This window comes from Notolabrus celidotus, chromosome 15 (genome assembly GCF_009762535.1).
Source record: "Notolabrus celidotus isolate fNotCel1 chromosome 15, fNotCel1.pri, whole genome shotgun sequence".
NCBI classification, from domain to species: domain Eukaryota; kingdom Metazoa; phylum Chordata; class Actinopteri; order Labriformes; family Labridae; genus Notolabrus; species Notolabrus celidotus.
This window is the reverse complement of record NC_048286.1, coordinates 11,874,111-11,898,545: the sequence shown is the minus strand read 5'-3', so window position 1 is coordinate 11,898,545 and position 24,435 is coordinate 11,874,111. Positions and strand designations below refer to the sequence as shown.

General features: G+C 40.4%; 1 long non-coding RNA gene across 1 annotated transcript in view; it reads left to right on the top strand.

Annotated features, from left to right (window-relative positions):
- Positions 1–363: 363 nt before the first annotated feature.
- Positions 364–24,435, top strand: part of LOC117826562 — a 38,390-nt gene continuing 14,318 nt past the window's right edge. Inside the window, exons 1-2 of the long non-coding RNA XR_004634064.1 lie at positions 364–450; positions 546–650. This is a non-coding gene — a long non-coding RNA (uncharacterized LOC117826562). The remainder of the gene's footprint in view (positions 451–545; positions 651–24,435) is intronic.

Here is a 24,435-nt window from a genome sequence, read left to right as displayed (position 1 = left end):
TGTTGCAGGATGAACAAAAATTAAACTGAACACTTCAGTTCAAGGCCAAGTTGAAACATTAACCCTGCTCATTTGCTATAATTCACATTAAACTGAACATTCCCGCTGAAGGTAACATCATAAAGTTAATGGGACGTAGACAGGAATATTTATGCTGACATTTCTGTCCTCACTGAGCACTACTCCTTGGGCTTTGTAGTTGACACACCTGTCAGAGATGGTTGGAGTCCAGTAGCTCCTCAGGCTGCTCTCAAATCTGTGTTGGTTAACTGTCGTTATTTCCCGAGTCTCAAACCAGCCTGAGATGGAATCTTAACATTTTTGCCACAGTGTCAACAGGCATAAAAAGGAAATCAGCATCGCCATGAAGCTTGTCAGCAGATGGAGGCATGAAGTGCTCTGAAATCTCCTGGTAGACGTTGCATTGACTTTGGACTTAATAAAACACTGGTAAAACACAAGCAGATGACGTGGCACATCACTGCAGAAACTTCTCACTGCACTTTAAACACCTCAGATTCTTTGCTTCTCTGTTCTTCCTCCAGACTCTGGGTGTTTGATTCCCAAATTAAATGCTAAGTTTACCATCATCTGAAAAGAGGACTTTAGACAACTGAGCAGCAGACCAGATCTTTTTCTCCTTAGCCCAGGTAAGACTTCTGACGTTGTCTCTGGTTCAGGAGTGGTTTAATATGAGGAATGTGACAGTTGCAGCCTCTTTCCTGAAGACGTCTATGCATGGTGTCTCTCGATGCACTAACACCAGCTCCACCCCGCTCCTCCTGTAGCTTTCTAAAGGTCTTGAATCAATTTTTCTTGACAATCCTCTCAAGGCTGTTGCTTGTGCACCTTTTCCTACCTCATCTTTCTCTTAAAGTCAACTTTCCATTAATAAGCTTTGATACAGCACAGTGTGAACAGCTAGCCTTTTCAGCTATGACCTTCTGTGACTTACTCTTCTTATGGAGGGTGTCGATGATCGTTATCAGGACAACTTTCAAGTCAGCAGCCTTACCCACAAGAGCTAGATCAGAGATACACAGCATTTATTATGTTTGAAAATGATTTACTCTAACTGGAAATGAAATATTCTAATATTTTGAGATATGTATTTTTATTTTTATTTTTTACAATTTTGATCTGTAGGCTGATCTGTAGAAAAATGCTTGAAACATTTGAGTTTACATGTAATGACAGTAGAACATATTAGGGATGCATGATAACTGTTTTTTTCCACCAATACCGATAACCGATAACTTCTTGCTTCTCCAAACCGATACGGATAACCGATATCAGTTTTTTAATAGTCTACACTCACCTGATGAATTCAACATCATGGCTCTGCCTTTGACCTAAACAAATTATGTATCTGATATTACTATAGCTGTAATCACAACAACAACAGTTCAGTCTCCCAAAAAATAAACATTTCTTAGTTTATACGTATTCAAAAAATAAAGTGCTTCAGTCAATTCAAAATTCTAAGTTTTTTACAAAACAACAGTCTCAGTGCATAAAGTCCTGAAAAGTGCATCACGTGCAGCAGCAGAAAACGTTGTTCCCGTCTGTCCTGGTCCTCTTTGCCTGTGGCTCATCTGTGGCACCTGAGTGAGGAGCAAAGGTTTTTCACTTTTTTAAATGCCACAAGATATAAATCCCTGAATAACAACTGTGATTGAAGATTAAAACTTTACCCCAAGATTTGTTCTCTTTTATTGTCATTCACTTGATTTAACCAGTTCATTTCCATTTTCTATTACTGACAGATAATAAGCAGCTACACTCTCATTTCACATTTCAAACAGCAGCATTATTAGAATTACATTTTTAGACAGCCCCCATCAAATCTTGTAGATGCCCCCAACTTTTCAGACAGAAACAAATATTTAAATTCTCTTACCCTTTGAGACATGGTCCTCCTGGCTGCTCTCACTCTTCTCCCGCAGCCTTTCTGTTACTTCTCGTTTGGATGCAGACGTCTCTGTCAAACTTCTTTGTCTTTTCAAATGCCTCGTTGATAGGTACAAGACCGGCCCCAGACAAATCCTTGCTCGCAGCTGGTGGTTCGGTAGCATTAGCCGCAGCATATTTAGCCTCTTCGCATTCCTTCCTTACACCTTCGTAGCGATGATGAAACTTTAGGTGACTAATGAGGTTTGATGTGTTGTATGTCACGCTCCTTTTCCCTCCTGTCTGAACTTCGGTTGAACATTTATTGCAAATTGCAATCGCGTTGTCTTTGTCGCAGGTAGTAATGAAAGATGAAAGCCCACACTGGTGCCATGTTTACCTGCAGGCGCAGTAGTATGACGTCATGATTGCGACAACAGCATGCAGCCGTATTTATACCAAGCGGCAAACTCCGGCCTAAAAATATGAGTCAATGCGGAATTGTTAAAAACTGCAGTTCATCGAGGATCCGCTTGAGGCTGCCTCCGAAAGTACAGGAAGTCACATACACATGAATGGGAAAAAGACGATTTTTACAGCAGAAATAAACATGTTTACAGCCTGGTACAAAAGACGAGTGTAGTCTGAATAGCTCATTTCTCGATGTCCTCTCACTGTGAGGGGGGTGAATATTTTTCTAACGCGGCAATTTCGAAGATATTGAGATTACTAGTCTTCCAATGAGAGGCACAGCTGCCTGTGGGAACACTGCAGCTGTTGGCTAGGAGGCTCAAAGCCCGCCTCTTTACGTCACACTGGCTCGACAGAAGCAATATGGCTGCCACTGCCGATTGGCTTCAAAACAGCGTTCAGAAACAGATGGGTGACGTCACGGATACTACGTCCATATTTTATACAGTCTATGATTTATACAGTCTGTGCATGCAGCACAGGCAAGACAAGAGGGACCGTAATCAGAGCAATCTTGGTTTATTTGAGTCGGCTCTTGTCATCTGTAATTTTTTTCAATATCAGACTTATCGGTGTGACGTCATTTTTCCCAATATCGAATCGATAGTTATCGACACCGATATTTATCGTGCATCCCTAGAACATATTGAATGTTTACTTTCTGAAAAACTAATTAAACTTCTTCACAATGATTTATGTATTGAGATGCACCTGTAAAGTGATTCCTTCAATATAATTTTTTTGGGACCGGCGGAAACAGTAAACAAGTTACCCTTATAGCATGGTTTATACTACACGCATAGGTCTGCATAGCCCCCGTACCTACACAGATGCCTATGCACGTAGCTGACTTGCACCTCTTCCTAATTGCAACTACACATCCAATCGACAGACTGCAAGCCCTGTAATTGGTCTGCTTGACGCCATTCTATTTCCTGCATTTGCAAGACTTCCAGAATCGCTGCACATCGGCCGTACTTTGGCCATGCATTTCATCTCCTCTGATGTCTCTTTTCTTCCCTGTAATAATTGTTGTTTGATTTAGCAACATGTATAAGCTCTTAATTAACATAATACGTTGGGAATCGCTGTGAAAAAGCAAGCAGAAAAGGTAGTAGGGTCGGAAACAGCCAACCCAACTATCAAAGAGGCCACACAGCCCTCAGGTGTTTTGGCGGCGTATCATGCAACAGGGACACATCCCAAACAAGGATGTAATGCTCACTCCTGTGTTGGCCACTGCTGCGTAGGGTCAACGCAGAAGTATAAACCAGCCTTAAGTGTTGTATGTTGTTCGATTATATCTAAATAGACATAAATTCTAGAGAGACAGAGAAAAGCTTGATTTGGTCTACTTCTTTAATTTCAGCAGGACAAGTAAAATCCTCTTTTAATGCAGGTGGATTTACATCCCCAAACAACAGATTTGTTTTTCAGTTCTGCTCTTCTCCACTGGCTTCTGTGTGTTTTCATCAGAGGCTGTTTGTCATTGATCTTTCTGAAATGCTCAGACATCTATCAAGGCTAGTCTGGCCATGTTTTAAACTTAATTGGCACCTAGGACACCACTGGACTCTTAAATAAAAGCAGCCCCTGATTTGAACCCAGATTTCAATATTGATAATCACGTTAGCATTCAACACAGGAAGCTCCAAGGATTTCAAGAACTAGGTGCGCGGCCAAAACCTGCATGTCTGAGCCTAGAACAACCAGGAGCCACATGTATAAAATAACACAACTCATAAGCAGACAGGTGTAGTTGTTAATTTACACAGAGCTTTTTACAGACAAAGACAACTAAGGTTTGCTCGGGGCACGGTCATGAAACCACAATGATGCCATCAATTCTTTATTGCTAAAGCTTGTTTTTCCTTCTATTACTCCCCTTCCAGTTGTTCTTCAAAACAATACAGATAAAGAGGAAAATACATGCTCCACAGTTTAAACAGTAGGTACACTTAAACTAAGACAGTCAGTACATTAATAACATTATTAAATAACACTTTGGAACTGACAATCCCAGGTAAGGCACACATAGGCTGTGACTACTGAGGACTGTACCATACATTTACACTGCTCTTAAGCAGTTTAACAGTCTATATGATAAATTCACTAAAGCATATAAAAAGCCTCAAACTAACATAAATAATATTATCAAAGTATAGCAACCCACTGAATGTTAAAAGGAAATGTTATTTTGGAATGAGCTGCCCATGCTGAGAGCAATACATCTCCTCGAGGTGTTTTTGATTTTGAGCAAAAATAGTCTACTTTAATTTAGGAGACAAACAATTATGTGTCAGAGACACTTTTCCATTTATAAATCATCCCAGGGCTCCTGTAGAGACTTCACTTCATAGTAGCTTGTACTTTTGCTGGGGGAAGTTTGAGTAACAAACTTTCCAGTTGTTATTAAAATGCTCAGAGCGTAGTGACTTGCATATGAACACCTTGACACTCAGCTGAACTTTATCCTGGAAAATAACAATGAATAATGCAACTGAAAAAACTTAAATGCAGAAACTGAAGCATTGGGTGGTTTCGAGTTCTGGGAAATTATTGCAGAGCCTGAGATTTATCAGAATGAGAAGAATCAGAGGTGATAAAATACTCTCTGACTCTAGAAGCCACCCACTGCACAGAACACTTGTAAATAAGCCCCTTTCACACATGCACTGCATCCTGAAAACCCCCTGAGATTGTCTGGATGGGTGAATGTTTCAATGCAAACAGCTGAATTTGTTAATCTCAGCTTTTTTTTTTTCCTGCCAGCCTCCTTGTAAGAGTTACATTAAAATTGACTTGTAATCACAGCAGGTAATAGTCTGGAATGGCAGGGCAATGACGTCACTTGGGCGCACTTACAATTGGCCCAGATGCCTCATACCTTGCTGAAGATGGCCTGCACTCAAGGTGGTCCAGGCTCAGAAACTTTTTCTTTATATGTCATCATGTCGTGATATGATATTCACCTGGCTTTTATGTCGTCATATTTCATCCTTAGTTTAAAAAAAGTGGAGTCTCAGAGTCAGCACAATGGACAACAACACAGAGTGTTGTGGCTTTTTGAGTGGTTTAGTTTTGTCTTTCAATGAGAACCCTTTGCGGCCATTGTTCATATCTATTGTTAAGAGGTAGTGGCATTGATTATACGTCATGCCCACGTTGCGCACCCATGCTTGAGAGAGCACAGTCACACACACTGGGTTTTGGGGTGGGAATCTGCTTGGGCACGATACAGATTGCCTTGTGTGCATACACCCTTAAAAACAAAGTTTCACTGCAAGCACCAGTTATTGTTTTGTTTTCCATGCTTCCATTTGTACTAAGAAAATGCCTTTATGTCCAACCCTGACAATCTCATGTTGCGAAGAGATGTATGAAAGGCAATGTGGGGTAATATAAGGACCAGCATGACCTGAAGTTTTGAGAAAAATTCTCATGAGTTCAGGTGTCAGAGGGGCTCTAGAGGGGCTCATGTAAAGGTTTTTGAGAAAGCCCAAGGCAACTTCACCAAGCTTTCCTCAGAGTATTAGTTAGGAGGTGAATGTAGCTGGTTCCTGTTCCTCCCTCACTGCTCTGTTGTTTTTCACTCACCATACAAACGATAAACCTCCAACATCCCTAACTGTAACCTTTCATCTTAATGTGTAACAGCTAACTTCCTCCCTCCAGTGTTTCCAAAATGGTATTTCTGTTGGTGACCGGAGACAGATAGCCACATTGCTTTTTGTTTTCCTTAGAGCCTAGCAACTACCACAACAAAGCACAAACTACATTGCAGATTGGGATCTTGTTGCTATGAAAAAGAAAGACTAAGACATTCAGTAGTATTAATAAGCTGAAGGTCTTGTTATATACTGATCTAGTACAAAGAATACAAACTGAAAGTCTTAGAGCTCTCTCAAACTTGTAATTGTCCCTCTGAGGTTCACTGTTGTTTTATTTAAATCTATAACTTCACCTCTCTTCCTTCAACAGCGCTCTTTTCTGTGGCTGGTTTTTGGATTGTTCTATCATCACTATTTCTCCAAAGACTCCTTATAGCCACAGTGAGGAGTTTTAAACTGATTCTGAAACAGACTGACATTGATTCTGATGCCTCCTTATAGCTAACAAAAGCAAACAAAACCATCAGCAGCAAGATCAGACACCTCAAAAGTGTAATTTTTAATGTTCAGAAACCACTGCGAGAGAGTCGGTGTCAGACCAGATGATTAATGGCACACTGAAGAAAAAGCCTCTTTATACATTTCTATTTTCATATTTATTTGAGGTGTACAACTTTGCCCACAGGGGGTGCCATAATTAAGGCAAACCAAAAGTCACCCACAGTCACAGCAGCTTTACAATATTGATGTAGCCACTCAGATGTTGTCCACTTGCTTCTTGACAGTGTATGAAGACTTGAGTTTGGCACTTGGATGCCACCATGTCTTTTCTTCTTTTTTTTCCAGGCATCAGAAGTTCTAATTTTTGTATGAAAGAATTTTGAAGGAGAGTATGGGTAGGGCAAACTCTAAGCTATCAAAGGTTATTACCCGGCTTTCTTACTGATCTTCCGGCTGTGTAAAATGCTTGAATTTGATTGGTCAAAACCCCTTAATGACAGTTATTAACTTTCACTAACATGAGCAGCATTTTTAAAGGTGTGTCACCCTTCCAGGTGGACAAGACCACTTTGCTTTGGGTTGGGGTCTTGTCTCACCCTATTACCTCCTGCTAACTATACATTATCCATCACTTAACGGTCAATACCCATGGATAATTCTTTAGCTCGTGAATTTGCTTGTTTTCCGGCTTGCGCTCTCAACAACATTTCAATCCTGAACAGAGAGTCTATTGTGGAGGTTGACTGGCCTTGTTCTGTATTTGTGGTTATGCACGTTTATTATTGCAAAAAAAAAATTGCACTTTTATTTTGGTTCAAATTATTTTTGTTTTTGGCTTCAGCTCGGAACTAGTTGAGGCATTTGGAACAATTTTTTCCACTTCTGCAATGGCTTCTTTTTTTCAACACTAGATGTAGCTACTCGTGGAAAATAACAAAAAATCCTCTTCCCACAGGGCTTGAAAATATCTTCTTTACGAGGTAGCACTGATGCCTCCCACTTCAAAAAGTTATGAGTACTGGATGGTGTACTTATCTTATTTTTCACTGTGTTTCCTTTTAACTGTGATTGCTCTTCAAGCTACTTCTCTACATTTTCAGCCATTGAACCCAAAGAGTCTTTCCTGTTTGCTCAGTGCTTGAGGCTGGCATCAGGTTTGGCTTTACTTTACTTCAAATGTAAATTGAAAAGACATTTCCCCCTCTGAGGAATCCCACAGTGTGCATCATTGAATGCCACTCTTTCAAAAATGACCTCTGGGAAAGGGGAGACGTTGCGGTGTAACCTTACAAGCTAATAATAAGCTTTATTTCTTTATTTCTGTAGCACTTTTCCAAACAAAGTTACAAAGTGCTTCACAGAAAGACACTAATGAATGAAATCAAACAAATAATTGCTTAGCTCAGGTCTCAAATCCAGCAGAATCAATTTTGTTGTGTCTGAGGAATTTGGTTATGGGCCAAGTTTAGGACTCAGATGTCAGCCAGAGGATCAGTGAGAGAAAGTATAAACTTCACTCGATATCCCTTTTTCGTGTTTAAGCTGCAGACACAGTCAGTAGCTGTTGTCAATGGCCGACATGAATAGGCTTGCAATATGAAAAGGGAGTTTTCATTTTCATTGCAGACCTTGTTGACCGCAAAATTTGATCTGTCATTGGGGTTCCCATGGCAGATAAAGTTTGGAAAGCTGAACTTGTGAGGGAAGTGTTCCTCCCCGTACGCCCACAGTCGGGTGTTTACAGTCACTCTGCTCTTCTGCTTCTGTCACATCAGGACAGATATTAAAAGATTCTCCTGCTATCTGAGAGGGGAACCTGCAGGATTACCAAGGAAATTATATCAAATCTGAAAAACAACAGCTCCAGTATCATGAGAACAAAGCCAGAGCTCGTATCTGACAAGGCTTTGAGCTCAGAGAGAAAACCATTGCAAATCAATCATTCAGTTTGTGTTTTCATAGTGGAAACTCTTGACATGAGATACTTGTTGACACTTCACAAAATAAAGAGCAGATTTAAAGACACCAAGAAGTAAACATACAGACAGAGAGGCAGACGGACAGATGGAGAGATGGGTCAACAGACAGGGAGAAAGACAGAGAGATCATATTAGACAGATACACAGAGGCAGATGGAAAGCCTACACATTGAGAGACGGACAGACTGTCAGACAGGTAGAATGTCGGGTAGTAGGCATGGAGGGAGACAGATGAGAGGGAGAAGGACAGACAGGCGGACAGGAAGAAAGATATAGAGACGCATGCGCAACAGGACAGGAAGACAGACAGAAATATGGACTGACTATAGGACAAGAAGACAGACAAGGAATAGGATAGACTGACAATAGGACAGACAGGTGGATGCGCAACAGGACAGGAAGGGGGTGGACAACTTGACAGGCAGATGGAAAGATGGACAGGGGAACAAAGTAACATACAGACAGAGACAGGAAGAAAATTGGGTGGACAGGAAAGCAGACAGGACAGGGAGGACTAGAGGACAGGGAAACAGATGGACAATAGGACAGAGAGACTGGGAGATGGACAGAAAATGGAACAGGGACACAGACAGACAATACTACAGGGAGACAGACAGACCATACTACAGGGAGACAGACAGACAGACAATACTACAGACAGACAGACAGACAGACAGACAATGCTACAGGGGGGCAGACAGACAAGGAGATGGACAAAAAGATTGATGTATGGATTTATAGACAGACAAACAGGGAGACTGACAGACAGTCTTACAGACCGACAAATAGGGAACACAGACAAACAGGGAGACACACAGAAAGACAGATGGACAAGGAGAGAGACTAACAGATTGATGGACAGACAGGGAGACAGACAGCAAGACAAACAGGGAAATAGATAGACAGACAGTGAGACAGATTAATATTAATTGACCTGAATATAAAACAGAATGTTTTCCTTGAAATAACTTGAAAGAAGAGGGACTGGTTTTTTTTTGTTTCCGTGGGTTTGTAATTTAATTCCAAGACAGTGCTCGTTGCCTCTTATCTAATGTATGCGGGAAGTCTGTAACAACAATAAACTTAAATCTGTAAAACCAGGAGACACACAAATTCCACAGTTTGATCGTCAACTTGCTTGAATCCATATCCCTAGAGTAACTAGAAATGCTAACAACTTTAAATTTCCCTGAACTCTGAAATGACTGAAGAACTCCTCCAGATAAACAGGGACTGACAGAGAGACACTTAATGTGTCGTCTGCCGGGATCCTTTATGTTCTCTAATATTTCTGTCAATACTGACCAGCCAGAGAGGTGATGCTGCCTCTAATTGTTATTGATTCTTCTGTGTGCAGAGCCTTGGACAAATGATTTGTATGGGCATGCCTAAATTGTTCTCCATTGAAGTCGCTGTAACTGATTAGTGGAACCTCCTCTGTGGCTCAGGCCTCCGAAGATGAACGCCATTTTTCCTCGCAGTTCCTGTAGAGCTAATTTAAACTTTTAATCTAATTTATCAGCATTAATCCACAAGTCAATAAGTTCTAAAGGCAGTCGCACATTACTCTCCATTATCTCACCTGGCTGATGGACAGTGGGAAATATAGTGTTTGTCACTCTAATATCAGCCTCATTACCTGGAGGGGATCACAATTATGGGTTTGAAGTGTCAGGTAGAATAACATGGGAGATGTATCAAAGGGACATGAAAATGTGCGTAAGCGGGGGCCCACCATTGGTCTCGCTAATGAATCCCGTTCTCTGCTCACAGATTAGTTTAAAAGACACAAGTGTGTGTGTGTTTGTGTGTGCTGATGTGTGTGAGAGCGTGGGTGGGTGTTTGTGCTTGATGGACTTGGAGCTGTCGTGGTGTTTTTTTCTTTGATGCCGAATAGTAAATGAGCTGCAGCAGATTAAGCTGCCACGAGTCATCGCAGTGGGTAGTCGGCATAGAGAATGTCCTGCAGGGGCCACGGCCTTGACCTGTGTGAGAGAATGTGTCGTTGTGCTATTGTTCAAGCAGACTTTTCTGCTCCTGAAGGTTAGCATATACTTGTGAAACTATCTATTTAAGCTAGAAATTCAATCAAAAGTAAACCACTTCTTCAGAATGCTTCCATTTGTATCAACACTACCTTGATGGAGTGCTGCATCTCACTGATAGGAAGCAAACCTGTGTCCTTTTCTTTTTTTATGGAAGCAGGAACAGGATGTTTTTATCCTACTTCCTCAATGAATGCGTCTCTGTCTAAAAACAGGAATAGTTGCAGCCAAAAATAGATCTACTAGCACTGATCCTCTCCTCCTCTCCCCCACTGAATCTCATTATCCAATACATACACATCTGCAGCTCTGGGGATCCAGACTTTCCTGGTTACCCCAGAACTCGTTTGTAGTTGGCAAAGCTCCGATGCATGAAAAAAAATCTGCATTTCACATGAAAACTGTTTCAATGGTTGACACAAATCCAAGAGAAATACTTTGATTTTCACAGAGAAATGACTTGCACATAAAGACGGGGATTCTGGCAAATCTTTTGAGGAACTCTTCTGCATTTTGCAGCGTTCCCCATCCTCTCCCGCCTGAACATGGGATGAAATTTCAATGCCCTGCTTGAGCTGTATGGCTTTGCACACACATCAATCTTTTCCTGAATATCAATCTGTTTTTATTCCCCTTCGTTGCCCCTGACAGGCATTTTATCCATACCTCTAAACGCTAGAAACGTCTGTGTTTTTGAGAGAACTGACTGAAATGACAGTTAAATGACTCATAAACACATTCCCCCAACCAGCTGTCATAATGTTGTCTCACATGCTCTGCTGATTGCTTTTGTAAATGGCATTCAAAAAATATTCAGCATATGTACAATAGTTTAAAGAGGTTCTTGTGTAATGTATTAGAAAGTGTAGCAACAAGTGTGTGTGTGTGCCAGTGAGATTTGGCCAGCTTTATGGTTTCTTTTTGCACTGAATTACAGAACTAGTGATAAACAGTTTGACTGAAAAATAGTCCTAATTAGGCGACATAAACCACTCACCTCAGGAAACAGATTTGGTTAACAACTTTGCTCAGGCGTCTGGCTGTGAGAGAAACCATGGATCATAATTTTCATGCAGAAAATACTTCCTACAAGTTGGACTTTCAGACTTCTAAACTTGTACTGGAGCCAAAAGGTTTGGCCGAACTTATTTTCAGACTTAATAGACGGAACTAGTCATCTGCCCAAGGCATATGTTTAGTCACACTGAAGGCTTTTATAGGATGACTCTTTGACTATTTAAACACACCACCCATTGCCTGACCCCCACCAAGGCACAGGAGCAAATAATTATCATATCACCTCAAACATCATCAATAAGTGACTCCTCTGCTCTCACACGGCTCATATATGTTATACATTACAAGTAAGTTTCACTGCGCATGCTTTTCACTCTACCCCCACATCCTACAGAAACGCTATAAATAGGTCTCTACTGCATGTCTTCTTCCTCCTATGTACCTTTATACCATAGGGTTTATTGTAGAGAAAGGCAATTAAATGACAGTTTCACCAGAAAAAAAAAAGAACCATACACCCGGGTGTGTGCAGTGGTGTATGTGCAAAAGCAGGCACTGAAGGAAAGTGAACTCAAAAGATGTCTTAAAGCAAGATCCCACACAAGCAAGAAAAACATGGGGGGACGACAAAAAACAGAGTAATGAGCAGCTATTAGCCGCTGGAGCACCTCACTGCTCCCGTGTCTGAAGATATTGGTTATGTCCATGATTATATAGTATTACATAACCCAAGCTGTGAGAAGAAATGGCATTAGATGGTAGGATTGATTCAGTTACCGCCCTTCTCTTTACTAAAAATGAGGAAGGCATAAACTCAATTTGAGCTGCCATAGAATTGTTTTTATATCATTACCACAGACAAATGTTTGGTATGAAGCTGGGGGGGAATGTCGGCCAAAACTGAAGGAAAATCTAATTACGGCAGAGGGATTGACCATTCAAAATAATGCAGCTCCTTGGTAGGTATGGCAAATCCTGCAGGCTGAATGTGCATATGTGACAGGAGATCCATATTACATCTTGCATCTGCGTAATGAAAATGTGAAATTGCAGACATGAAGCACATGTAATTGGCAGATCTGTTTAACAGAATGAGAGGAAACGCTGCTGCGTCTGGAACAAAGACATAACAGTACTCATTTGAAAACCAACATTTTTACAATGTAATATTCCGTTCCTCAGGATTTCATTAGCTTTCACACCTGCTCACCAGCGGAACTCATGACGCATTGACATTCATTTGTACAGATGCTGCAGGAATTCATTAGTTGCCAGCTGACAGACAGAAAGTACATTCGGAGAAGAGTGGATATTTGATTCCAACAAAAAGTACTACTTTTTAAAGTTGTATGATAAACTGTAGCTGCTGCATGAGCTTTTACACTTCCTGCCTTCTGATGGTTTCAATCTGTGCTCACATTTTGCACCAATTTATGAGCACTAGAGAAATAACTCATTTGAAGTAGTAATTTAAATGTAGACTCAGTCATTGTAACTTCCTAATTGAATTTCTGCATGGTGAGTCAGATAATAGTTTCCCTCCCTGTGTAAATCCATATGGATGTAACACTGATCAGCTTCATAAATGCAGCAGACTGTGTAGTTGAAAGCTGTCACATTATGCCTAAATAAAGATTAATTTCTCACCACATGGTCACTAAAAATAGGAGGTTATTTAATAGCATCGGCTACTAAATAGCTGCATTGGTTCATTGCTGATCAGAACTAATCCTCTTGTGTTCGTAGGGATAATAGGATTCAGTTTGATGTGTTCTACACAAAGGAAAAAGGATCCTGCATGAGTCCTGCAGCTGCTTGTTAGTATTACTTGTCAGGGCTAAGTAAGCTGCAGAGTGGGGAATGGACAGAATAAGACGCCGCACTAATGAGCTTCATTACCAGTCAATGATTTTAAGAGGCTTTGTGAAGAGATCCATGAGGGAAATGAATTAGCAAAATTTAGATTAGAAACACATCAGTAATTCATATCAAATAACCTTTGATGCATGTATTTGTTGAGACAAACAGAAGTGCAATGAGCGAGCATAAAACATCCTTAATGGACCAGTAATCTTCATAAAACTCACTCAATACAAACATTTACATCAAAGCTGATGAAACATAAATGACACATGTGCAGGAGATAAGATGCTAATTCTTCAGCATTAAAAATAAAACTTTCTCCATCCGGCTGTGCTCATCTGTGAGTCATACTCGCTTCCTCCCTCCCTCCCTCCCTTTTTTGAACGCCTTCTCAGATCCTTGGCCCCTCCCTTCCAGACACTCTCCTCCCCCTCCATTTCTCACCGCGGCAGTAGGTAGGGAGCGTCGGATCCCTGCTGCATTACCGGAGGCTTCTGATCTAATTGTTTTGTAATGCGGGGATTTTGCACAGGATGACTCATAACTTGGAGAAGGGAGAGTCAGAGGAAAAAAGTGCAGATGTCACCAAAAATTTGGATGAGTGTAAAACAACAAGCTCAAAGCAAATTAGAAGAGCTGTCTCTTCAAAAAGATCGTCTTTCTCCCAATTTTCCCCTCCGTCTCTTAGTACTTTTTTGTCTTTCAGTACAGTTTCTTGTGATTTTCTCTGTTCTTAGCTGAGAGTATAACTTTCTGAGGCTGCTCTGACATTTGTAAACAGCACTATCCCAGCAGTTTTAGTTCATCCAATCAGAGTTGATTTATAAACTTCATATAATTGCAAAAATAATAAAAAACAAAAGCTGTTTTTCCTTTTGATGTTTGTTTACAGTCTAATCAGCAACTTGAAAGGTGAACACTTTTATGATGTATTATGTACCCTCAAATAGTACCCATGAATCTGTGAGTCTTAGCTTCACTGTAAATAGTAAGTTACTCAGAGCCTTAACAATGAACTGGTTTTAAGTTTGCATTTAAATACTGTTATCTTTTTGTGTTAATCAAGCACAATAACTGCTAAAAACAATGCAAACATTTAACTGATAAAAGCAACAGTGAAAACAGACAAACTAAAAATGCAAATAATCCAACACATCAGCAAATAAAGAATTAAAGGCCTATGAGATATGACTCCAATGCGGAAGTGCTAAAAACTGCAGTTCATCAAGGATCCGCTTGAGGCTGGCTCCGGAAGTACCGGATACCGCATACACACCAATTCAATAAAGCCGATCTTTACAGCAGAAATGAACATGTTTACAGACTGGTACAAAAAACGAGTGTAGTCTGAATAGCTAATTCTTGATTGGCACACACTGTAAGGGGGGGAGATTTTTTTTCTAATGCGGCAATTTCGAAGATACTGAGATTACGAGTCTTCCAATGAGAGGCACAGCTGACTTGATTGACAGGCGGGAACACTGTAGCTGTTGGCGAGGAGGCTCAAAGCCCGCCTCTTTACGTCGCAATCGCTCGACAGCAGCAATATGGCTCCCACCGACGATTGGCCTCAAAACAGCACTTCAGAAACAGATGGGTTATGTCACGGATACTACGTCCATTATTAATTTTATTTACATAAGATTTCATTCATAACAGACCACGCCCAGCTGTTTAAGTGTAGTCTGGATTTTGTTTCTGTCAACCAGTAGATGTTGCTGTTTCATTCATTTACCTCCTACAAGAAGATTGGAAGTAATCCAGGAGTTTGCGCCTGCTGGGACATCAGAACTGTTTTGTCACAAGAACCTGAAGAGTAAAAAAAAAAAAGAAATCAGTTATCATTTAAAAGACAGGTTAAACAAGACATGTTTAGCCTCAGGGAAAAAGTGGTTAGTGTCATGTGTTGTGATTAATAAATGATAGACTACAAATGTATTTAATTAAAAAACAGTTGTTGGTTGTAATTATCAGTAAGCAGTTTCAGTCACAATCTAAGATTGAGGGTTTTATTCTGAAGCTGTGGAAACTAATATGCATCAAGGACTGTAATAGACCAAATACATCAAACTCCTAATTTTGCTAAGCAGGTGAAGTCACAATAAATACCACAATAGCAATGCTGTGTAGTATTACATTAAAAATAGGTCTTCCTAATGCTTGCAGCCTTCATTTCCTCCTCCACAATACCATGACACATTCATGAGCTGATGTGATCTAAAACAATGCACCTTCATCTGAGCACTTCTCTCCCCTGGACATCTAATTATGCTAAATGGCCGTGTTACTCTGTGAGCTCCTTTCACAGGCAGCTTGGCTAATCAGGATGTGGGCTGCTGGCGACTTGTTAGCTGACCTGCTCATTATTCTTTGGCGCTAACTTGTCTCATGTTGAGATGGGGCTAATTGTTTGCAGCTAGCTGGGGACTCGCCCACCATTGAAGCTCAGGTTAATGTATCCTTTAATGGATTCTTTTCCTTTCAGGCTTTTACAGCAATTTATGACACCAATGTATTAAAATTATTCTTAAGAAATATAACAGTTTTAATACTTGTAGTTTTATCTACTTTACTGTGCAAGGTGTTATTAAATGTTAATGCATGAAAATAGATTTATAAGTCAACATGATGTTTTCTACAAACATACGTCACCCATTGATCCAGAATCACATCTGGACAGATGTGCCTGTCAGATCAATAGAAAACTGTTAAACCTACCTGTTGATCATTTGAGTTCTTACAGCAACAGATTGGACATCGCTCTCTCTCTCTCTCTCTCTCTCTCTCTCTCTCTCTCTCTCTTTCTATTTTCCTCCCTCCCTGTCTTGATGGCATATGTGCCTGTATGTTTTTGTTTAGTACAGCTTCTTCTCCCTCTATTACATGACGAATGCCACCGTCGTCACCTGCATCCTGAACCACAGATTAATCTTGCTTAGAACATTCCTCCGTGTGACAGCCCAGATTGAGAAAAATGTCTGTTAGCAATAAAGCACGAGCGTCTGCAGCTCGGCTAAACGTCCTGCCCCCACCTCTTCACCTCCCTCCCTCCCCCAAATCCTCAAATGCCCTGTGGGCTGGGTCCGCTCGTCCTCAACACCAGTTGTTAGGGAGGACCATGATTATTGGCCCACGCCGGGCTGTGAGGTATGTGGGTATTTGTGAGCATAATTGAGCAGTAGAGTTTATTGGGGACTGTGTGTGGATGCATGTGTGTGCGCATGTGTGCAAAGAGCAGGGGGTAGCTGTGTTTGTGTGCATGCAAGGAGGTGCTTTGCAATTGTGTCACTGTTGCAGCCTCCAGTAAATCAACTAACTAATAACAAGGTTTGCACGGGTAGCAGGTCGGATGTGGCATTAAGAGAATAAATGCAGTTTTCAGCCAAACTCAACAGCGCTTGAAGAAAGATGATTTTCTTTGCAGCAGTTCCTCCAAATGGTATTCTTGATTACTACCGATGGCATATAAACAAACATTAAAGAAACATCTGGGTTTTTTTTAAATGTAGCCCTAGTTTAAGAACATTATGACTGTACATGTAGAAAAACACACAAGTGTTCCTGCAGACAGAAATACAAATAACCACAGACACGTTACATATTTATCATCTCGCTAATTTGCTCAGATGTTTACCAACAGCGTCTGCATTTTCAAAGCTTCATAGATCTTTTATTCAGATTTGTCAGCTCCAAGTCACCAGCCATGCGTGCCGACTGATGGCTAATTACACAACATATGAAAGGGAGCGGGGATGCTCTTTGACATCCACGCACCGCAGAGCCACCAGCAGGACACTGAAGCCTGTTAGCGAGGAGACACTTAGCTCGGGTCTGCATTCTGCTCAGCGTGCATCATGCCTTTTTGAGTCGCTCTCATCTGTGAAATCCAACAAATATCTGCCCTCTCTTAAGAATGCCAAACAGAGTTAGAAACAAAAAGTAATATACAGTATGAAGATGAAGAATGTGCGAATGTTCATCTGTACTCTCACACACACACACTAGCTCTGTGCTCTTTGATCAGCCTAAATCTAAACTTGGGATCAAGTGGAGGAGCACACAGTCGCAGTCTTCCTTCTCCTTGAAGTCTAGTAGTGAAGACACAGGTGACTTAATAGTCTCCGATTGTCATCAAAGGGATCTGTGTGATCTAAAGCTGCTCAGTTATTCTGACGGTCTGGCTGCTAATGAATATTTTACATACATTCATTTTTCCCACTTGACAAGTGAGGAAGGAAGCAGGGCTGTAACTGTGAAGTGTTAACCATTGATTATGTTGCTTTGAAATGTTGGATTTAATTGCATCACAGGTATCTAACTGTTGTTTTGTGCAACTTTTCTTTTCTCAGTTGACAAAGGTTGGCAGTTTGTTGGTGCAGTGAGACTAAAAGTCAGCATTTTCGAAATTCTATGCGTGCATGCGTGCGTACGTACGTACGTGCGTGCGTGCGTTTTGACAATGTGATGTTTTAATTTTGACCTTCCAAGGGACTGCAGATGTAAATAAGCTTCAAGCTAACTCTGGTACAATTGTGACATTTATGTTAAATATTGTACCATCGCTAGTCCGTCAAACTATTAAACTTGTATTATTGTAGGCCTGATATGCTGTTCACATGTTGGGTTTAAGCTGTAGCACAGCCACCTGCCACTAGGTGGGTCTGTAGTTCTTATCAATTGCTACTGCCATAATGCTATAATGCTTTATTACCCAGAAGTAAACAAGCACAGATGATGGATAGCATCTTAGTACAGCGCTGTTTGGCAATATTGTGATGTAAATAAATGGAGATAAAGTTGTATGTAAGATGTTTCTGGTTGAACTGGCATGTAACCATTCAGCAATACATTTCAATCAGGAGAGACACAGTTTGAAGATTAAAGGTTATTTATTACAACTTAATGAATAATGAAACTTGACAGAAATCTTGGCGTAAGGACTCTATGGGGATAATTTTGTGAGTGTCGGATGTGTGAATTTGGCAGTAGAAGAAATACGCCTAGAGTCCAGACACTGGTGGTGGGGGTTGATGAATCCTAGGATTTGAAGACTTGCAGAGACCAGGTGGAGATGGGGAGGTGGTGGGGTGCGCACCATCAATGCAAGAAGGAACTAGCTGGAGAGAGAGAGAGACACATTTAAAAAGACAGCAGAAAGTTGATAGGCTGACGATAAGGGCGTGCCACTGAGCTATTGGATGACAGCCGCCGCTGATTAACCAATGACAGCTCTGGAGCATGCAGCTGGATGCGGGTGAGCTATTGAACGAGGGAGAGGAGAGTTAAACAACTGCTGTGATTGCTTTATAGTCTTCCTGTCTGAACTTTTGCTAGAGCTACATAACTAGCACAGGCATGTGGACGTTAACTTACAAGGAGGACCAAAAGCTGATGGTGGTAGTTTGTCTAATGTTAGCCCCACTCTGCAAACCAGTTTGACATTATTTACTCACAGACGCAGGGATCCTGTGTTAAATAAATTGTGCTAAATTATGATTGTTTTAAAGTGTTTTCTTACCTTAAGACTAGTTGTCCATGCGAGAATTTAGATTTTCATTGAAATTACTAAGAAATCAGTCGCTTCTGAACATCCCTACTACAAACAGACCTAAACACTTAAATACCCGTCCTGCTGATTCTGCTGTTCTGTGTTGAATCGATAAATTGAAGTTTGTGTTCATGTTGATGTGTTCGTTTGCATAGCATCAGTGCTGAGACAAAAGGTTCAATCAAAAGCCAAAGCTAATCATGACCTTCAGCGTCAAAAGGTGAACTGCAGTTCAAGCTGTGACCTGTCAAAATATCTGCAGCAAGTTCGGTCTGTCCTCTATTCGTGCTTCCATTTAACAACCACCCTCTTGACACTTCCGGTAGACTCACAGCAATTGTTAAACATGCTTTATATAATTGGTTGTCTCTCATTTTGTAACTGCTACACTCAAAATGCTTTGTTTCCCCCTCTCTCTCCACCTTGATTTAATGAGTAAAACCCCCACACACAAGCATAAAAATACACAAACAGACTTCTAATCCTAATTGGAGTTTTCCTGCCTCCCTCCTCTTGGCTCCTGTGTGGTTTTGGCTTCAGCAGTGAGCAGACTGCTGGTTTCTGGACCCGAGTTGGTCATCTCGTGCCAGGTTGGACTGTCGGGATGCAGTGCCAGTGACTCAGACAAGGTCAGCTAGAACACTACGTAACCACTACCACATTCAAGCCAAAACCCAGCCCACAAGTGTGATTAACCTCGATTATAGAATTATATTCAGTGCAGTCATAGGAGCTGGGGGTTATAAGTTGTAAAAGTAATCATCCCTGAATCCATCGTGATTAATTGGAAAGCATAATTAGATTTGGAGATTTGGAACAGAATACCCAGCAGAACATATCTAATGAAAATTTGAAATTGACAAATGTTGATTGATATGAATATCTGAATTGAATGAATAGATTAGAGATAGAGTTATGCTTTTAGGTGTGAGTCAGATGTTCACTCACTCTGAAACACTTAAGAAACTCAGACTGACAGTCGGATAACAAAAACCAATGCTGCATAATCACATCTTTTGCATTTCTGCTCTCTTTCTTGAACCTCTGACATTTCTCAACCAGGCACAGACGCAAGTACACATTTATATCAGGTCTACAAACATCAAAACATGTTTTAAGACCTCTGCTGTGGATAAAAACAGCCTTAACAAAAATATTAAAAAACTACTCCTAGAACCCCAAGTGAGTGTGGTGGAAATACAGGGTCAGCACAAACAGTTTAATTTCAGCCCTTTGAAAGAAAGTGAAACCTTGGCTTTTGGAGGCGCCTCATGCCCAAACTCAATTAAGAGCAATGTTTGGTGAAACTGCACAGAAGAATTTTACAGAAAGATGTGAGAGTGTACATGATTCATGTGTTTTTTAGGAGGGCAAGAGGAGACTTTATAAACTATTACATATTTTTATAAGCAGGTACAGATTGAACACTCCTTGTACATTAATTGATCATAACAGAACACAACATATTGTGAAAAGTGTGTGACACTCACAATATCATGTCATATGTACAAACTGCGTGTTACCTGCTGTAATATGTCTGTTTGCACTCGTCTGATCTATCGGATAGTTCATTATGCAGTTTTAGTCTGATTTGTGTTAACATTTTGTTATTACACCGTTCTAATGAATACTCGATTCTGATTGGTTGTTTACAGTATTCGAATGTCTGTTAATTTTCTATAGCAGACTTTTTCTATGAACAGATCATTGCTAGGGATGCAGCTCTGATAATCCTCTCTGCAGACAAACTATAATTCTATCAACCCACAGAAAGAAGACTGGTAACATTAAACATCACTACTATAACTGTTGGAGGAAAAAAACAGAAAACCAGGTTGAGAAAAGAAAGCAAGAATGTAATTGGAAGTATCTCAGTGGTGCCTATAGATTTTCATGTTGCTGTGTTTGGGACATTTCAGGATGTCAATTATTGTGCAGAGGTGTGAAGCTCACAGCTCCACAAAACACCACTGAAGGACCACAGTAAGGGACCAGGTGGCATCACTTTTTCTCTGTCCGTCGGCTTAAGATGCAAATGTGTCTTGTGGACAAATGGACCTAAACATCAGTATTTGCTGGCCTCTGAATTTGAACAGCAAGTCTGTGTCATTGCTGCATGACAGCTAAAAGTTTGATTGAGAGCAGAGCATAGTTACACACATTGGGCAGTACGAAGAGTGACATCTGCGGGTGTGTAGGTCATTGTGATGAGAATAATTTAAGTCAATTTAATGAATTGTAATGAGGGGCGAGAAATTTGATGTAATATCACAAAGTAAATATTGAGATGCTTTGCTTTATTGATATTTTTGCACATCCCTGATTGCAACAGCTTTGTAGACTATTTTATTGTCTCCAGAGTTAAAGCGGCCATTAAAGCAGTTCCAACTGAAATATCTAAGGGATACTGTTTCTTTTTAAGAGGAATTTAACCCCTTTTAAGTCAATACAAAATACCTAGTCAACATATTTAGTGAGATTATAAGTATCTTTGTAAAAAGTGCTATCACAACCTGTTAAAATATCCCCTACACTTTCGTTGTTACTTTTACACCTCTTCTTGAACTTCCTCCGTGTGGTTTTCATTGATGAACCTGCTCCAGAGACAAATGAAAAAATCCCTGTGATGTGTGGTCTCTTCTATCGATCTCTCACTAAATCAGGATGGAGCACACTCCTTTGACCTTTTCATGTCTGATCCCAGCTGTAGAGCCCACAGATACATACTGATGTCCTCTAACTGCTGCCTCACAGACACATTGCTGTGTCCTGTGTGACACACACTGCAACTGATCTTTAAAGCCAACCTGTGTGGAGTTCAGCACTAAGGAGCGCACACACACACACACACACACACACACACACACACACACACACACACACACACACACACAGTTGAAGACCTCAGGCACGAACCTGTTGTGCTGTGTTGGGGCTTTCCCTTCCACTGCCAAAGATCTGCAGTCGGTGGTAGCGCGCTCTGTCTTGTTTGATGCAGAGGTTTTCTGCAGAAGATGCTGAGCTCAGAGCTGATGACCTTCAGTTTGGTTCAATGATTGCAGCAGCAAACAAACTACTATGTCCTGTCCACCTTGGGTAGATATATTGATGGATCTGACGGTTAATATCTCATGATCACACTTAACCTTGAATGCTAGAGTTGCAAGGTTCTGATACCTGATACCTAAACTTTGTTCCACAGCTTTAACTATGGTAACGAAAACCCTTGTTTAATTTGGTTTGTAAAGATTTTGGTGGCCACCACTGACAAAGGTTGTTCAGCTCAGTGCTTTAACTCACTTTGTTTGACTAAATGGAAATTATTGTACAGAAATTATCAAATGCTTTGCTTGTTTGCTCAGATGCATCAGTATTAATTTTACTGTGTTAAAACCAGTTAAAAACTCCTCACCAAACCTTAAAAGTGACTTTATTCATCCTGTATTTAGACCACAAAGTCTCAGTAAGGTACCACGTTTTAGTCAGGGTAGTTAAATGGTGGCACAAGCAGTTTTTCACACACACACCTGCGCACACTCACTATTTCATATTTATAAAAGTATTAAAAGAAGAGAGCTACACAGACCACATAAGTGATATTCATGACTCATTCATTTCTAAGTCAAGGTTTTAAAAAGCAGCAACATTTTTACTCGAGGAGACTTTTATAAAGACTGCCAAAGATATTCTAAGAAGAGAACAGAGTGTGCAGAACCTTCCTTTGTCAATATTTGATGATTCTGGCTAACTGGCATCCCGTCTGTGTTGCAGTGATTTTTACATTTATTTTGGTTAAAAATCAATATAATTGCTGTTGTGTTGCCACCCTTTAGCTTTAGTTCAGTTTTGTCCAATTAGTGTGAGAGGTTTATCTCTGAATCAAGGTTAGGGTAACATTTTGGTCTGATTTTCTCTGTGAGAATGAAACCTTGTTTGAGTGCAAACTGTATGCAATTTTCTCTTCAAGCCCATATTTAAGAAATACAAATACTGTTTGACTACAACTAACAATATAAAAGATGTAAGTATGCACTGAACTGCATGACTAGTTTAATACCCACGTTCCGAGGGTTCATCTACTTATTTCTCTACAGGACAAAAAACTTTGAGCTTTTGTGCAGATTTTTTGTGTGCATCTAATAATTTGGGGCTTGATGCCAGAAAACAAAACTGACCACATAGGAAATTAAAGTTTTAAATGAAAACTAGTCTCTGAACTCAGAGTAGATTAAATGTTAAAGAAAACTTGTAACTGACCACATAGGAAATTAAATATTCATCCACGCTAGATTAAGGCCTGAACAACAGCAGTCGTAGCCTAAAGGGAGATATAATGGTCATTTAAAAACATACCAGTCAGCTTCTACCAGTATAATTTTTGCGTTTGGTTGTAAACATGAAATGTGTAATTAACAATTCAAATAAAAAAGGAGAGCTCGAGGGAGAAGGTAAAATTTAGCTGCTTTCTCCCCTGAGCACAGCTTCCCATTCGTTGCATGAATGTGACATTCACACCCATTGAGAGCATTGCTCGATCTCTTAAGATGCAGATTTAATGGAGTATAGCTGCTTTGAGTGTCTTATATTCAACAATCCAGAGCAGAACAGCAGCACCATGAATAAATGAAGGCACTGCCTGTTTTAGCACAAACAAATCTTATAAATGTGAAATCTGCTGGATGTGCATGCTGAACTGTAAGAGTGTCATGTGGTGATACTTAATGCAAAATCTTAAAAACAACAACAGATTTTTCTTTAATACACAATTAGTTCTTTGGAGGCATCATGCATTAATTACTGTTATTAATGCCTTTCCAAACTCCAGCTTGGTGTTGAGACGAAACCAAATGTTATGTTTATTACCTCCTCTTTTTAATCCAGCAAATGAGTAACGTAATGAGGAAGCTCATTAATTAGCTAATGGAAACATGCCCTTTGTCATGTTTACTCTAGCATTAGTGCTGAATTATCATGTTCATTTGATTGGGGTTGCAGATCAGCTGGCTGGATTAGATTGGAGATGGCACTCTGCATGTGCAAATCTCAAGATGAGGAACATAATTCAGGATGGACAGATGTACATCCTCTTCTGTCCCGAGGACTCAGGCTGACCTGCGTGCCAACATGGCTGACTGTTGGCTGCGGGTACAGCTATGAGTCACACTACTGCAGTGCACAGTCACACACCTTTGCAGCATTTTCAGGACTCAGCGTATGTTCAGGTGGTGGGAGACAACTGAAGCCAGCGCTGTAAAAAACATCAATAGGAAGGAGGGAGATAGGATCTAATACTTTATGAAGGTTGATAACAGGCACCTTTTATTTTATCACTTCTCCATATAAAATATGTATGATTCTTTTTTTTTAATTTCTGTGAAATGTCAGGAAAGTGTCGGAATGATCTCACAATCTCAAGAGCAGTGTACAAGTACATGAAATTTCGATATATATAGGGTAGCTCACATTTTCTGCCTCTTATGATCAAGCCAGGACTTCATTTCTTTTATTCT